Genomic DNA, 17,378 nt, shown 5'->3' with positions numbered 1-17,378 from the left:
CATAAAACAATATGTGTACTGACTGTTTAATGAGAAACTATTTGTTCTGTAAACCTTCATCTAAAGTACAATAAAAAAATTAAAAAAATAATAATAATAAAAAAGAGAGAATCCTTTGTTTTAAGGAGCTGCTCTACCAGGAAAGCAAGAGTAATATACTTTTTAAAAGTAATAATGATGGTTTAAATTTAATTGTGCATAATTATGTATTATTATATAAAACACACATGTGTTGTATATATTTTATATAAGCAGTATATTTTTTCTTTTCCTAATTAAAACTGTCCCTGATCCCCTCACTATATTCTATGGAAAGATCTTTTGGGAACCAAATAATAACAAAACAGCAATGACACAGAATATTTATTAAACATTTACTATGTGCTACTTCAGTATTGAATGTTTTACATGGATTATTTCATTCAACCCCCCAGCAACTCTTTAAGCGATATACTATTATAAATCCAAATTTTATAAACAAAGAAAATGATGTATAGAGAAGCCAAGCAACTTGCTCAAAGCCACATGGTCAGTAAAGAACAAAGCTAGGAACCAAACCCAGAGGATCTGACTGTAGACTTAATGCCCTCAATCATTTTGCTACACTGCCACCTCACTTTGCGTGTTGCAGTTCAGGCTGTGTGAGAATATTTATCAAGATTGGCCACTCAGGTAATAAAAGAATAGTGTTGGTGGTGATTATTTTTTGTTAGTTGCCGTGGAGTCAATTTCCACTCATGGTGACACGTGTGTCAGAGTAGAACTGTGCTCCACAGGATTTTCAAGGCTGTGACCTTTCAGAAGCAGCTCACCAGGACTGTCTTGTGAAGTGCCTCTGGATGGGTTCAAACTGCCAGACTTTCAGCTAGTAGTCAAACGCTTAACATTTTGTACCACCCAGGAACTCCTAAAATAATATGATAATAGCAAGCACAAATACTATATAGCCCTTACTATGGTGGCACAGTGGTTAAGTGCTCAACTGCTAACAAAAAGGTTAGCAGTTCAAATCCACCAGCCACTCAGCAGGAGAAAGATGTGGCAGTCTTCTTCCATAAAGATTTACAACCTCAAAAACCCTGTAGAGCAGTTCTACTCTGTCCTATAGGATCAATGTGAGTCAGAATCAACTCAACAGCAGTGGGTTTGGTTTGTGGTTTGTTACGTAACAGATTAAGTAGCCCTGGTGGCGCAGTGGTTAAGCGCTTGGCTGCTAACCAAAAGGTCAAATCGAAGTCGCTTCTGTAAAGATTACACCCTACGAAACCCTATGGGGCACAGTTCTGCTCTGTCCTGTAGGGTTGCTATGAGTCAAAATTGACTCAATGGCAATGGGTTTACGCCAGACACTGCTCTAACCCAGGGTTTCTCAACCCCTACACTGTTGACATTTTAGGCCGGTTTATTCTTTATTGCAGGAAGACCATCCTGTGTATTGTAGAATGTCGAGCTGCATGTCAGTATCACCTCCATCCCTCCCCACCCCCAGCTGTGACAACCCAAAATGTCTCCAGACATTACCAGATGTCCCCTAGGGGATAAAATAATCTCCCCCGACCACCACCTGCACTCTCTGTTAAGAAGCACCAAGCTAAGTACTTCACTTACATTAAGTCATAGAATTATCATGACAACCCTGTGAACTTGTTACTGTCATTAGTTCCATTTTACTCACTTCAGACCAGTTCTAGACTCTGTAGTCTAATCATCCAGAAAGTGAATTTAAAAAACAATTCATAATCTGGATCAGCCTAATTACTTCTAATTATGTTACTTGCAGATTAGCCATCTACTTTGGCAACACAGCAATACTTGGATTAACACATTGTGGGGGAGGAAGGATCTCTTATTAAGGAGCTCTGCTTGAGTATGGAGAGGGTCCAGGAATGTTCCAATCTCCTCATTCATTTTGCGGTTAATCCAACAAATATTTACTGAATATTTACGTAATGTCAGGCAGGGTCCTGAACCCTGGAGGTACAATAGCAAAGAAGGTAAAGTCCTCGCCCTCACATTCTATTGGGAATGTACATTAGAATGAGAGGCAGTAATCAAGTAAATAATGATAATCATTTATTTTCAGATAACGTAAAGTGTTCTGAAAAAAATAAGGCAACGTATGAGGGTGAAACGTATTAGGAAAGAGTCAAGAAGGCATGTGTTGATTTAAATAAGGATGTTAATGAAGGTCTTGTATGGTTCTATCTATACGACATTTGGGAAAAGGCAAAACTACAGGGACAGAAACAGATCAGTGGTTGCCAGAGGCTGAAGGTAGAGGGAGGGGTTGACTACAAAGGCCACGAGGGAGTTTTTAGAGTGATGAGAATATTCTATATCTTGATGATGGTGGTGATTATACAACTGATTCATTAGTCAAAACTCATAAAACTGTACACCAAAAAGGGGAGATTTTACTATATGTAAATTATAACTCAAACATCTCTTTCTCTCTCCCCCCGCCCCCCCAACACATAGCCTTTTTTAGAAATGGAGATTATTTAGGTTATTGAGAAACGGGTTGTGGTGCTGTTTCTGAGGCTGGCAGCTTTCGCAGGGTCAGAGCCTGAACTTAATTGAACAGAAAACCAGAGAGAGACTCAGGGCAGAAGATGGCTGGGAGGCCGGCTAGGGATGACCTTGATGCCACTGCTTGCCTCGTTAGCTTCAGTGGTTGTGGTGAGGTTATTGTGAAGAAACCTAGGGCATGAGGGCACAAAGGAGGTTGCCCTTGAACAACAGGATCAGCCAGCCCAACCGTAGGCCAGTCAGCCCCTCTGAGAACCAGAAAAGGGACTCGGTGTTGCTCCGATCACAGGCTGTGGTTCACAGACCTGCCTTCTCATTATTCACCTGGTTTATTTCTTCCCCAGAGGGCCTGACTGCTTTGGTTTGCCACCACTGTGTTCAGAATGCATGGGACTAGGCAGAGTTTGCCCCAGGCCTTCACACACTGGCTTCCTCAGAGGTGACAAGCTTTCTCATGCCCAGCCCATAAGCAGTTGCTTTGTCTGCACGGTCCCCATCCCAATCACCTGTGGTAGAAAAGGCAGAGTTTGTTTTCCCTAACAAAACATGCTGTGCTGAGATAGTCGCCTATGCAGGAAAGAACCTGATGGGGCTACTTTCCTTAAAAGATACACGAGGCAGGCATGTCTGGGCAGCCAGTGATTCAAAGAGGGGAGGCAAGAAGGGGAAACCACTCTGGAATGGATTCCTAGGCCCCAGTTGTATTTTGGAGCGCTGGTGGCATAGTGGTTATGCATTGGGCTGCTAACCGAAAGGTCCGTGATTCAAACCTCCTACCAGCGGCTCCAAGGAAGAAAGATGTGGCAATCTGCTCCTGTAGAGATTATAGCATTGGAAACCTTATGGGCAGTTCTACTCTGTCCTATAGGGTCTCTATGAGTCAGAAGAGGAAAGGATTTGGTTTTTGTTGCTGTATTTCAGCCTCTGGGAACAAAGTTTCTGGCAGCAAATCTGACATTGAAATGTATTATCTTGTTGATTATATGTATAAAGAGACAGGAAAGCACAATCAAAACTTTCTTTATGTTGCTAAACTATAATAACCTTTGACTCTTTAGGAAAGGCAGTAAACTCATTTGCTCAGAGTCGGAAAGTATTCTGTCCAGTCTCAGATAAAAAGAACTGGCAGCAATGAGAGAACCCTTCTGAATCTGAGTAACAGTATTTCCTGATTTTCTTAGGGACAGGGGTCTGAATGGGGAATGAAATGCTTGTTTTTCTTCTCCCTTCCCCCTTGTATTGTTTAGACATTAACCCTGTGAGTGTCTTCGAGTGTAAATAGTATGTGCCACCTTCTACTCACCCACTGTTTTTGTTATCTCAGGTCACCTGCTTGTTACTCAGCCAGATCTTTTCCCTAAAATTCTGTGCTAAGTATAGTCACTGAATATGGAACGCAAGTGTGAACACAGAGGGATGTGTGCTTTTAAAAAGATGAACAAAATGGAAGAAGAGGAAGCATAATGATTGAGAACAAGTTTTCAGTTCATATATCTGTGTGACTCATCTTTATTCCTTCTCTCCCCCACAGCAAGAAGCGCAGTGTCTTATGTGCTATAGGCTTTTTCATACTATTTATTAAATGTTGCTGAATGAATATTCTGTAAACAAACCATTAACACAGTAACAGACCTAAATGCCTAACCAGGCATGTTGTTGTTAGCTGCCATCAAGTTGGTCCTAGACTTATGGTGACCCCATGCACAACAGAACAAAATGCTCCTCTGTCCAGTGCCATCCTATGATTACTTATGGATCATTGGGATCCATGGGTTTTCATTAGCTAATTTTTGAGAGTGGATCACCAGGACTTTCACCCTAGTCTGTCTTGGTCTAGAAGCTCCGCTGAAACCTGTCCAGCATCGTAGCAACACGCAAGCCTTCACTGACAGGTGGTGACTGCACATGAGATGCATTGGCCAGGGATTGAACCCATGTCTCCTGCATGGAAGGGGAGAATTTGACCACCTAACCACCATTTCCCCTAACCTTGCATAGTAACTATGAATTTATTCTCTGAGAACATAAAAAAAAAAAAAAAAACCCAAGCCAGATTTCCAGGGGGTGAGGAGGGCCCTGTCTGGTAGAAAGTGAATCGGGAAGTAATAAAGCAAATGCAAAGATACATCCTGGAACGTTTTTAACTTATAAGAAGTCAGCATCAATTAGAAGTCTTGCAACTGTATTTTTTTTATTTTTAAGTAAGATAAAAATGAGATGGCTGGAGGAGTTTTTTTTTTTTTTTTTTTTTTAATGCATGGAAATAAATACAAGTACTTTGTGTTCATTTCTTTGACCTTACAAGTTTATGGAACCTTCTATTAAGGACATTCTAAAGCTTCATGAAACTGCTAGTATAATACTATAAATTAAAGGAAAGGTCCTATCTGTGTATGTTACAAGGCTCAGGGAAAAAAATGGACACGCTCTAATAAGTTGCTATTTCTCAAAGCTTCATAGGGAAGGGGTGTTTTTTCATTCATTCAGCAATTATTTATGAGTGTCTGCCATCAAAGACCTCTCAGCTAGTCAGGGGGACAGACAAGTAAACCCGTGTTCACAACTCATGAGATAACTGCTATGATAGAGGGGTAGACAGGTGCCATGGGAGCACAGAAGAGGAACACCCTCAGCTTGGAAAGTCCAGGATAAAGATTGCCAGAGGAGATAACCCTTGAGTTGAACCCTGAAGGACTTAGGCAAGCAGAGATTAGAAAGGAAAGGAATTCCAGAGAAAGGAAACACATTTAAAGGCATAACTGTGGGAGAAATTATACATTCTGGAAACTAAATGGTTCAGAATAGACACAGAGCTGAAGAGGTAGATAGGGATTAGATTATGGACTTTTCAACCATGCTAAGATGTTTGATCTTTACCTTGAAGACAGTAGAGAGTTATTAAAGCATATTTAAGCAGGATCCTGGGGATGAACAGAATTAGGTTTGTATTTTTAAAAGGTTAGGGAGGCTGGAAGGAGGTGTTTAAAGCCTGTTTTACAAAAACCATTTTTTCCAGTCAGAGAGTGTGGCCTGATTTTAGGAGGCCTACTTACAAATGGATGACTGGAAATACGTGCATGAGAGAATGCACATTCCTGCGGCATACCCTCAGCACTGTGTACAGGCAGTTCTTATGTGAATGCTCTGGAGTGGCCTGGACATGGGCTTGTAATGACCTTTCCTCCGTATGTAAAGAAAGAGTGAGTCTCATCAGAAGGAGCTCATACATTGGGTTAATCACCACAGTCCTGCAATTTGATTGTCACTAACCCCATCCTTCTGACCAGAAGTTAGAATTAAGCAGTACATGTGATTGTGATCGGAACAAGCTTGATGGCTTCCATGTGAAAGACAGAATAATGGCCTTACTGTGCCGAGAAAGAAAGGGAGCCAAGAGGGAAGGAAATTAGGCAGGTTGCTCACAAATTTATACCTGCCCTTTGAGGATGGAAGTTTGTTCCTAGGAGAATGGAAACTACAGCGTAGTAGCAGAATAAATGAATGAAGTTATTGGTGTTGCTTATATTTTCCATAATAATTTCATTTTTATTCTCCTTTAGTTTATTTTGAAAATTCTAGATTGGTTTGGTTGTGGTAAAGGTAACACATTTTTGGGTGTGTATTTGGACAATGTTAAAATGAAAACAAATTACCCCGGGGATCCACGAGTAAGTGGAGTCAGAATCTGAGGTAAACTTTAGGAGACAAAGTTGGGTTTACTTGGCCACCTGTCTCTGCCTACTGGGAGACTCTCCTTCCAGGAGTATGATCTGCTCCTACCTTATATATATAACTGTGTATTTGAATAGGAGGCTGTTACATGCTAAAACATGGCTAGCAGAAATACTCTTTAAAAAAAAAAAATCTAGTTTGTATCTGAAAAGAACTACCCCACCCCCATTCCTGGGATCCAGATTTTGAACTTATATAGTATATATAATAAGAGCTTAAGTCTTGGTCTCCTACCCCCACCCACACACACATCGCTTATAATCAGAGCAGAAAATGAAGTCAAACCGTTTCTTTGTTAAGAGCATCTACACACTAGGGATAAATTTTATCTATCATCTACATTTTACTCAGATTAAAACATCATTAACTTCAGCATCATGATTGTTGTCAATCAAAATTATCTGAGCACTCATAAAGGACACCATAATGGCACGATCTATCAAGTTATCAGCAGAATAATCAAATTTTAGGCTCAACTATTCCACTTCTGATCACTGATACACTGTTTCATCTTAGGGAAAAATATTAAGACCTTCACAACATTTATTGATCCGTCATTACTTTCTGAGTCTATGGATCCATTATGGGCCAAGTTGTAAGATCTCAGCATAAATTCTTAGCTGTGAATGCTTCTTCAACTCCTGTTCCTCACTATTGCCAGAAAGAGAGAGATAAAAACAGCCTTTTCAAATTCTAATAGGGTAGACTGGACTGTATTTTAGACCTTTTTATTAATATGTCTAATTTATATAACTCAGTTATAAGATAAATTGTATGAAAGCCCTTTAGCCATTGCAAAAAGGAATACCAGTTGTCTGTCCTATGCGGAGTCATTCATTCATTAAAAAAAATATTGTGTATCTTCTATTCAACAGTGTAAGTAATATACACTGGAGATATAACAATGAGCTATGCAGACAAGTTTCTGCTCTCATGAAGGTTACATTCTAGCGGGAGTAGGGAAACAAACAGATGTATGTAAGGAGCCCTGGTGGTGCAACAGTTAAGCACTCGGCTGCTAACTGAAAGTTTGGTGGTTCAAACCCATCCAGCAGCTCTGCAGGAGAAAGACCTGGCAATCTGCTCCCGTAAAGATTACAGCCTTGGAAACCCTACAGGGCAATTCTTCTCTGTTATATGGAGTCACAATGAGTCGGAATCAACTCACAGCACACGACAACGTCAGGTGGTGCTAAGTGCGGAGAAGTTAGGGGACAGAGAGTGTAACGGAGGATTGCAGGTTTAGCTAGGCAGTCGGGAAAGGTGACATTCATTCAGAGACCTGAAGGAAGAGGGAGCCAGACGTGTGACCAGAATAGCTGAAAGCCTTCCAGGCAGAGAGACATGGAAGGTTTCACAGGCAAGTGTGTTGGTAGGAGAAAAAGGAGTCTGGTGTGGAGGAGCAAGATGACAGCAAGCATGGTAGGAGCTGAGGTCAGTAGCAGGGAGCCAGATCATGCAGGAATGTTTTATTTGACTTGCTTTTATTTGTGTGGGGGAGCAAATTAGCTGAAAATACAGATTAGTACGACAAATGGAAGATTTCAGGATAGAACAATGCATTTAATGTATTAGGAAAAAAGGAGACGGTATATGGGAACTCCTATTTCTTAAATTAGGATTCATCTTTTTACTACAGTTGTAATTGAATTGATTGTGGCACTTTTTCTAGTCTTTCTCACTATGGACCCCAAAAAAAAAGGCGGAGTTAAAACTCCAGAACTGAACAGCAAATAACTATGACAGCGAAAAAATAACTGTGAGAAGAATGTCATTTGCTGTTAATGTGCACAAATGTTAACAACGAAAAGTCAAATGAGGGCTGAAAAGGAGCACTAGATTCCAAAAGTTCAGGCTGTGGGTTTACACAACTCTTTCGTACTTAAAGACAATGATACTGAAGTAACTTTAATCTGTGCATGTGTGATTGCAAAGAGGGGAAATGTCTCTTTATGGTTCAGATAAAACATGTATCCTGTGCTTTGGGGGTGGAGTCTTCAGCGGTAGAGTAAGTAAGGCATCTCCTTCCTGACTGTGGCATCCACTTGCCTTTGAACTAGCAGTCTCCTCCCTGCTTCATTGTTTTACATTATGTTGCTTTTTCTAACAACTTCCCCAAGTAGAAGTGAACAATACATCCCTAAACAGATCTCTCAGCCATCCCAGGCTGCTGCCACAATTTGGCTATGTTGTTCTGCTAATAATTTGATCATCAGTCTTCTGGACCACTTGCTGGCATTGGGGTTTCATTCTGGAGATGTGCTAAAGATCTCCTGAGCAAATGTCATTTTGGGGAGAACAACCAGACAGCTAGCTCAGAGTAGCAAACACCAAATCTGAAAATAATGAACATACACATTACCTTTAGAAGCAAAGCCAAGTGGGCATTCTACTTATATATACATCACTCTGAAACAAAGAAAACCCCTCTCCTCCCCTTCCTATCTACCTGAGCTCCAAGGGCTGCTCCGCTAAACCTGATTATGAGTTAACATATGCAAAGAGCTTTAGATTAGTCTTTGGAAGATACCAAAAAACCAAACCTGTTCCCATCAAGTCGACTCTGATTCCTAATGACTGTACAGGACAGAGTAGAACTACCCCATTGGATATCCAGGGTTGTAATCTTTTATGGGAATTCCAGAATACTTAATCATGCTCAGGAGGAACCTGTACACAGACCAAAACGCAGTCGTTCAAACAGAACAAGAGTATACTGCATGCGTTAAAATCAGGAAAAGTGTGCGCCAGAGGTGTATCCTTTCACCATACTTATTCAAACTGTATGCTGAGCAAATAATTCAAGAGAGTCGACTGTGTGAGGATGAACGCGGCATCAGGATTGGAGGAAGACTCATTAACAATTTTCAATATGTGGATGACATAACCTTGCTTGCTGAAAGTGAAGAGGACTTGAAGCACTTACTGAGGAAGATCAAAGACTACAGCCTTCAGTATAGATTACACCTCAACATAAAGAAAACAAAAATCCTCACAACTGAACCAATAAGCAACATCATTATAAACAGAGAAAAGACTGAAGTTGTCAAGGATTTCATTTTACTTGGATCCACAATCAATACCCATAGAAGTAGCTGTCAAGAAATCAAACGACATACTGCATCGTGCAAATCTGCTGCAAAAGACCTTTTTAAAGGGTTAAAAAACAAAGATGTCACTTTGAGGAGTAAGGTGCGCCTGATCCAAGCCATGGTGTTTTCAGTCACCTCCTGTGTTTGTGAAAGCTGGACAATAAGGAAGACCAGAGAAGAATTGATGCATTTGAATTATGGTGTTGGTGAAGAATATCAAATACACCACGGACTGCCAGAAGAATGAACAAATCTGTCTTGTAAGAAGTACAGCCAGAATGGTCCTTAGAAGAGAGGATGGCAAGACTTCATGTCACTTACTTTGGACATGTTATCAGGAGGGACCAGTCCCTGGAGAAGGACATCATGCTTAGTAAAGTAATAGTTGTTGTTGTTAGGTGCCGTCGAGTCAACTCCGACTCATAGTGACACTTTGTACAATCCATCTCCTTGAGGGTCTTCCTCTTTTTCATTGACCCTCTAGAGCGTGAGCTAAAAGGAAGACCTTTAAGGAGATGGATGGACAGTGTCTGCAACAATGGGCTCAAACATAGCAACAACTATGAGGATGGCTCAGGACCAGGCAGTGTTTCATTCTGTTGCACATAGGATCGCTATGAGTTGGAATTGATTTCACCACACCTAACAACAACCTTTAAGAAGCAAATTGCCACGTCTTTCTCCTGCAGAGCAGCTGGTGGGTTTGAACCACCAACCTTTTGGTCAGCAGCTGAGCTCTTAACCCACTGCACCACCAGGGCTCCTGTTTGGCAGATAGGTACTCCATAAATTATTACTCTCAGTAGAAGTTTAATGTATTTGCATCTAGGAAACCTTTTCTTGTCAGATTCCTATTATCGCACTACAGTGCTGATGATGGTAACTGATACAGCACAAACCTCTCTATCTGGGGAACAATCATTATCAGATTATTGCAAGGCAAAGGGTCGCAGGGGCAGAAGAGAGGCAAACTGAGCGAGTTCCCTCTAAGCTCTAGGACAACACAGCCCCTGCTCTTCAAGGAGTCAAAGCCACAGGCTTGCTCTTTGATCGCCTTCCAAGCCGGCAGAGAGACCTCTTCCTAAACTTCCACCCCCCAGGAATTCTCCCAACCCAGTTTCTGGGGGCCGGGAACAAACAGAATCTTTGTCAGGTCCGCCGCGCCCTGCCCCCTCCTCCCTAGAGCCCCGCCCAGCCTGTGCCCCCTTCCCCTCCTCGAGCTCTACTAGCCTCAGGCCGCGCCCTCCCCTCCCCGGGCCCGCCAGCTCCGGCAGTCGACCAGCGCCGCACTGAAAGAAGAAAGCCAGGAACCGCCAACGCAGGGGCCACACAGATCCCCGAGGCAAGCAGCCCCGCAGGGAGGGGGCGGGGCCTGCGAGAGGGGGCGGGGCGGGCGCCTACTCGCGCCGCGCCGTGACTGACGGGCAAGCCGGCCCCGACCCCCACCCGCCCCCTCATCCGCTCGCCCGCCCCCTTCGGGGCTGACCGAGGAGTTTGTCGCCCCCAGCCTGGGTGCAGCGTGACGGAGGGGGAGTGGTCCGCTCCGGGCCGGCCGGCCCCGGGGGTGAGGCTGCCGGGAAGGGGTTGGGGGCGCCCGAGGAGCCCGGCATCCCGCTCTTCAGCTTGTCGCCCCCTACCCCCCGCCTTTCCTCCTTCTGCTGCCTGGCCGCCCCGCCCCTCCGTGACCCCCAGCTGCCGCTGGAGCCCGACGCGGTAAGTGCGACTTCCTCCTCAGCGTCGGGAGGGGACCGCGCGACGAGGCCCCCTCCCCGCCCCCACGCGTCCCTCCCGCGCGACTGCGGCGGCGCGAACGTCGCTGGGCCGTGGACTCGGCCCCTCGAGGGTGCAGCTCTGAGGCAGCTTTGCCCGGAATGGGTGAGCCCGGCAAGGCTTCCCGAAGGCGCTCCCGGGATTCGAACCCTGGCCCGGCCTCGCTCCGCGGAGCTGCGTCCAGGGCCGCCCTCGAGTTGTTAAAAGTTCAAGACGCGTTGTTCGCGGCCGGCCGGGGAGGAGTGGACTTCTGTTCAGAATCCTTGCTTCTTTCGTGTCCTATTCCTACTAATAAAACAACTTGGAAACCATTCCGGATTTTTTTTTCCCTCATTGTTACCTGCAGGCTCTCATAACCTAAGTCTTAAATTTTTAAAAATAATTACCTCACCCCCGGAGTGTGGAGAAACAGGAAGGAATTTTACGTTAATGAGATGTGATGTGCCTGGCTGAAACTTTCATTTCAGTGCATACATTGGGACCAGAAACTGAAGTTCGCTGTGTCAAAGAGTAAAGGATTACTGATAACTTGATTATCGTTTCATTTGCTTTTAAAAAATATTTTTGAATAGTTAATACAGTCACAAAATTCAGAAGATACAGAAGGATGAACAGAATCTCTCCACTCACCCCTGAACCCCCAGCCACCAATCTTAGTAGTTTCTTGTGCATCTTTCCAGAGATTATGCATGTGCAAATAACATTCCAGCTTTCTTTTAAAAATCGAGCTGTTGTTTGTTAAGTATCTTGCAGTAGTAGTTGTGCAATAAATGTTAATTATCCTTCCTCTTAGAAAACAGTTTAATCACTCTTCTTGCTTAGACGACTGAGAAAGCAATAATGAATTTTATTTTCTGGTTTTAAGCATTTACAGGTTTTACCACATTGTTAATGTGTATGTTCTATTAGTTTGTCATGACTTATGTGAATACTTTTACACAAACGTGAATACACTGATAGTTTTGGGTAATGGGACAGGGAGGGAGAAATTAATATGAAATTATAAGATGATAGGACGTACATAACACAGAGTTCCAAAAAAAAAGAAACAATTTAGTTTCCATATAGTAGTACAATAGTGTAAAACAATACTAAAGGAGAAAATTAAGGCAAAGCAGGAGAAAAAGTAAAAAGGCAAGTCAAGGGAAAAGATAATACCGAGCACATGCTATAAGATCCCGTACTAGTAGGTGAGTCACAGTTTTGGCTCTGGGCTTCCAAACAGCCATAAAGAGAGAGAGAGTAACAAAGTAAGTTTCACTGTGTTTCTGATTCCAAGATAAAAAGTTCTTCTGGCCAAGCAGGCAGGTCATTTTCTGGTAATGAGGCCTGAGAGAAAAACTTTCTCATGAGCCCTAATTACAAGGGAGCTTGTGTGATGCAGTTGACAACATCTTTAAGATATCCCTACAGAAAATAGTGAATTTTGGACAACTGTTTCTTCAGTGTTCTTCGATATAAGGCAGTAATAAAATTCTAAAGGTAAGTTCTCTGAAGGCTTAACTTGATCCACTCATAATATTTAGAATCGCCTAGATAAGTCTTTCCTGAACTGTGTTAGAAGGAATGAGAAATGCTTTATTTCTTGAAAAAAGGATTTTGAGCTCAGATAAGTTTTAAGATAGCTGGGTTAGAGAAATTTCAGTAGTTTTTTACTATTGAATTTCTTGTAGGTTTAATATGGTAACGTTCAAGTTTACTTTTTTTAAAGGGTAACAATATTTTGTGACCTTTGTCAAATTTGACTATGGAACACGAATTGAGAATCACAGAACCCACAGAGATGGTTAGATTGCCTGTCCTTCAGGCAGTTCTTCATGAGTATTTCTCACAACTGAGATTTATAAGAATTGGAGAGCAAAGAGTTTAAGGTTAGACAATTTTGTAAGGATCAAAATGAACATAATCAAAGTCAGGACTTTAATATACTGTATATCAAAGGAAAGGCTACTTTTCCCCCAAATTCTTACACCAAAACCAAAAAAAAAAAAAACCCCACTGCCATCAAGTCAGTATCAACTCATAGTGACCCTATAGGGCAGAGTAGAACTGCCCCATAGGGTTTCCTTGGTTATAAATCTTTATGGAAGCAGACTGCTACATTGTTCTCCCTCAGTGTTGCTGGTGGGTTTGAACTGCCAAGCTTTTGGTTAGCAGCTGATTGCTTTAGCCACTGCACCACCAGGGCTCCTTGAATTCTTAACAGTTCTTTATTCCTCTGTGCTTTGCGATGTTGGACCAGATGACCTCTAGGGCTTCTCCATCTTTTCTTCATGGTTCTCAATGTCTTGAATTACACTAGGTTTAGGCAAGTAGAAATCTTTGAAAAATGACTTTAATTAATCTTGCATGTAAACATGTGATCGAATGCTCTTAATCACAAATACCATTTATCCTGTTAATGTATTATCGAGTCATAGAATTCCGTGGCTGTAAGAGACCTTTGAGAGACACTGTGGGACATATTGGAAAGAGCAAGGGATTTGGAGCCAGAAAATCAGGGATTGTGCTGCTAATGTGCAGGGTTATTTTCAGCAAGTTTATGAACCTCTCAGAATCTGTTTCCTCTTTGTAAGATTAGAATAATGACAGCACACAGTTCATTCATGGAATAGATGTTGAGGGACTACTAGGTGCTGCATAGTAGAAACACAGCCATCTATAAGGGTGCAAAGGAAATGGTCTATCAGAAATCCTTTACTGTCTAAATTTGTTCCCTTCCAGAGTGCAAATGGCAAGAATTTGGAGGACAGGGAATATCACCTTATCCAAATGTATTTGGTCTTTGAGTTTCAGAAACTAAGTAGTGAGAGTTGAGAGAATGAGGGATTAGCCCCAGAATTTATCTGAATTTATTTAGTTCCTGTGTTTACATAACGAGAGCGTGGATAATAAGGGACACTTGTATATGAAAGTACTTTATAAACCATGCAGGGCTACACAAAATGTTATCATTCTGCAGATATATTGAGCGTCTTCACTCCCTTTATGAGAAAGGGACTTGCTGATTACATCAGGCAGAGTAGGTTATGCTGTGGTAATAAAAGACTCCCACATCTTAGTGGTTTAAAACAACAAAGGTTTATTTCTCAGTCACACTGTATGTTCAGTTAGGTTCAGCAGTAGAGCTCTGTTCCAAGTAGTCATTCAGCACCCCAGGCTGTCAGAGGCTGTATCTCAACACATGCTTCCACAGTTAATAGGGCAGGGAAGGGGATGTAATGAGTGCGCATTGGCTTCTAAAGGCTTCTACTTGGAAGTGTCACATGTAACTTCTGCCGCCATTTCATTGGCCAAACAAGTTACATTGCCACACCCAACTTTAAGGGGGTGGGGGAAATGCAATCCTACCATGTGCCCAAATGGAGAACTAGAACAGTCTGTGAACAATCTTAATGACTACTATACTAAGCAACCTTTATAGTCCCATGAGTTAACACAAAATCTGAATAAATCAAGTCCAAATTCTGTTTTTTAGTATTCTATTTAGAAAGTAGATAACAGCATTTCTTTGTGTATGTATTGTGTGTTTAGTCACAGAATTATGCTAATGAGAATTGGAAAGAACAGCTTTACTAATTGGAAATGAAATGCTTTTGCAAACTCCACAATTAGATGTACTATTTTGACCAAGTGAATTTCATTCTTTTTGAATTAAATTTCCATTCAATAAACATTTGTTAAATGTGATGTATACACGGCACTGTGTTAGCTCCTATGAGGATACAAAGATGAATGGGGAGTTTACAACTCAGTGGAAAATAACTGTATTTGAGTTCTCTCTCTCTCCCTTTCTCTTTAAGGCAACAACATTAACAGGATTTTTTAATATGATAAAACCCAATTGTGTATATATATATGCTGTTACACTTTGCCCCTTCCTCCCCCTTTTTTTGTTGATCTGAGTGATTATTTGGTGACAGATTATAGAAGCTTACTTAAATTAGCTTAAGCAAAACAAGTGTTTTATGAAAAGGATGTAGCTTAATGTCACAGCCTAAGGGCAGGAAGTGCATCTTGGATTTAGAGGTAACTGCTTATAGGGTCGCTATGAGTCGGAATCAACTCAACAGCAGTGGGTTTGGTTTTTTTTTTTGGTTTTGATGTCATAAGGAGCCCTGGTGGCACAGTGGTTAAGAGCTCGGCTGCTAACCAAAAGGTCAGCAGTTTGAATCCACCAGCTGCTCGTTAGAAACCCCAGTTCTGTTCTGTCCTATAGAGTCGCTATGAATAGTCAACTCAACGGCAAAAGGTTTGGCGTGGGTTTTTTGCAAGTCAATAACAGAAAGTCAGGAGCTGGCGCTTCTCTCGTCTCTCCAGGGCTGTATAATTTCTTGCCAGTGTCTCTATATCTGCTTCATTATTCTTCTTCTCTACTAACTTTCTCTTTTTTACTGTTACATGGGTGTCCTAAGAGTTCACACACTTAAAGGAAACTAACTAGAGCCTTTAGTATTTCCAGAGGATCTGAATTTTTTTGAAGTGCCCCATCTTGGTTAGCACTTAAGTTAACCACTGTCAAGCTTGGAATAATGGAGTTAGCCTCAAGGTGTGACAAGTTAGGATAATTGAAAAGGCTGCTGTGCTACTTAGGGGAACTTTGTAATAGAGAAGGAGGCAGTTCAGTAGCTTTCAATTAAAGAAACTTGAGATGCCATGAAAAGTTCTGCTACACAATTAACATCAACTTGGAAATTTTAGTGGGACAGACTGATTACGATAATCAGGATAAGAAGGTAGAACTGGAGCTGATTTGTAGCAATAATATCTGCTTCCGGAACACTGACAAACACCATCTCCATTGTAAACCCTTCATCCATCCTGTCTCCCTCTCCCAAGGTACAGATTACTGATGGTCTAACTCTTACAAGTCACCTGCCTCTGATCCTGATACAAGGCTCCCTGGCTTCTCCCCATGGCTAATAATGCAGGAAGAAGCATACTACCTTGCTCTGCTCTTTCCTACCATCCAAATTGGTCTTCTAGACACTATCTGGACATTTTACACTTTAACATGCTATTGCCATATCCCACCATAGTAACTTATTTTTACTCTCAATAAATTTCCATTTTTTCTTTCTTTTTCTGTAAGCTATATGTACTAAACTTCTCTAGCAAAGTTCACCTACATTCTTTACCTGTGCCATATCTCCTTACTTATTGGTTGGAAAATATCAATACCTTCACCTCAGCAGATAGCTGAGACAGTGAACCATGGAGAGGTAGTATAAGTTACCTGGAATAGGGGATTACCAGAAAAATAATACTCTAATATTGTTAATAGGAGACGGTGAGTAAAAGTTATGTATGAGATTAGGTGGGATTTGTCAGGGATATATGGTTAGGCTAAAAAAAAAGACAAAAAGGGAAAGGAACTTGGGTTCTGATTGTAGAAGACCTGGAATGTCATTCTGAGATGTTCATAAACTCTTGTTATGTGCACAAAGGGGTCTTGTTAGGTTCAACTAAACATTCAGACTCACGAAACTACCATGGGCTAGCTTACTCAGAAAGATATCAGACAGGAACCATAGCTTGCCAGCAGGGTAGCATCAGATGTTCCTTATCAGTGGGAGCAGCCCTTGCAGCAGTCCTTGCAGTCAGTTCATATAGCCATCTAGGAGACATCTATCCAAGTGACAGTTCAGGTACAGGAGAGGAGACTTACATCAGATGGGTCCAGGAGCCACCCTGGCTTAAAAGCCTCATGTCCCACAGAAGCTAATGTATCTTATACAACTCCATAGACTTAGCTGCCAGGGTCCCTGCAAGGGATGTGCCAATTACAAAAGCTACTCAGGAAAACCAAAGCTATGGCTTCCTATCTGTATTTATAGTTCATTTATAGTTCCTCTGAGTCCAGATGCAATTTACTAGTATAGAGGATCGTTTTTTCTGTAAGGTTGCTTGGTAACATAGTTGGTATATCAACTTGCCAGGGGAACAGAGCTCAAGAGTTAACCAGAGGTAAGGGGAAGAGGTTTTGTGAATACTGTACTTACACTTTTATTATCCAAGGTGTGAAATAGTGAGAGAGGTTGAAAGAGGAAGGTGAGGCTGGAAAGATAGGCCAGCACTGTTATTGGGTGCCGTTGAGTCAGTTCCAACTCATAGCAACCCCATGCAGAGTAGAACTGACCCATAGGGTTTTCTTGGCTGTAATCTTTATGGAAGCAGATACTCAAGTCTTTCTCCTGCAGAGCCACTGCATGGGTTTGAACCGCTAACCTTTTGGTTAGCAGCCAAGCACTTAAC

General features: G+C 41.9%; 1 protein-coding gene across 1 annotated transcript in view; it reads left to right on the top strand.

The window, feature by feature from the left end:
- Positions 1 to 10,956: 10,956 nt before the first annotated feature.
- Positions 10,957 to 17,378, top strand: part of KLHL5 (kelch like family member 5) — an 82,997-nt gene continuing 76,575 nt past the window's right edge. The window contains exon 1 of the mRNA XM_023738946.1: positions 10,957 to 11,066. The gene's annotated coding sequence lies outside the window, so the exon portion shown is untranslated. The remainder of the gene's footprint in view (positions 11,067 to 17,378) is intronic.

This window comes from Trichechus manatus, unplaced genomic scaffold (assembly GCF_000243295.1).
Source record: "Trichechus manatus latirostris isolate Lorelei unplaced genomic scaffold, TriManLat1.0 scaffold00126, whole genome shotgun sequence".
Taxonomy (NCBI): Eukaryota; Metazoa; Chordata; class Mammalia; order Sirenia; family Trichechidae; genus Trichechus; species Trichechus manatus.
This window is presented reverse-complemented; position numbering and strand designations above follow the sequence as displayed.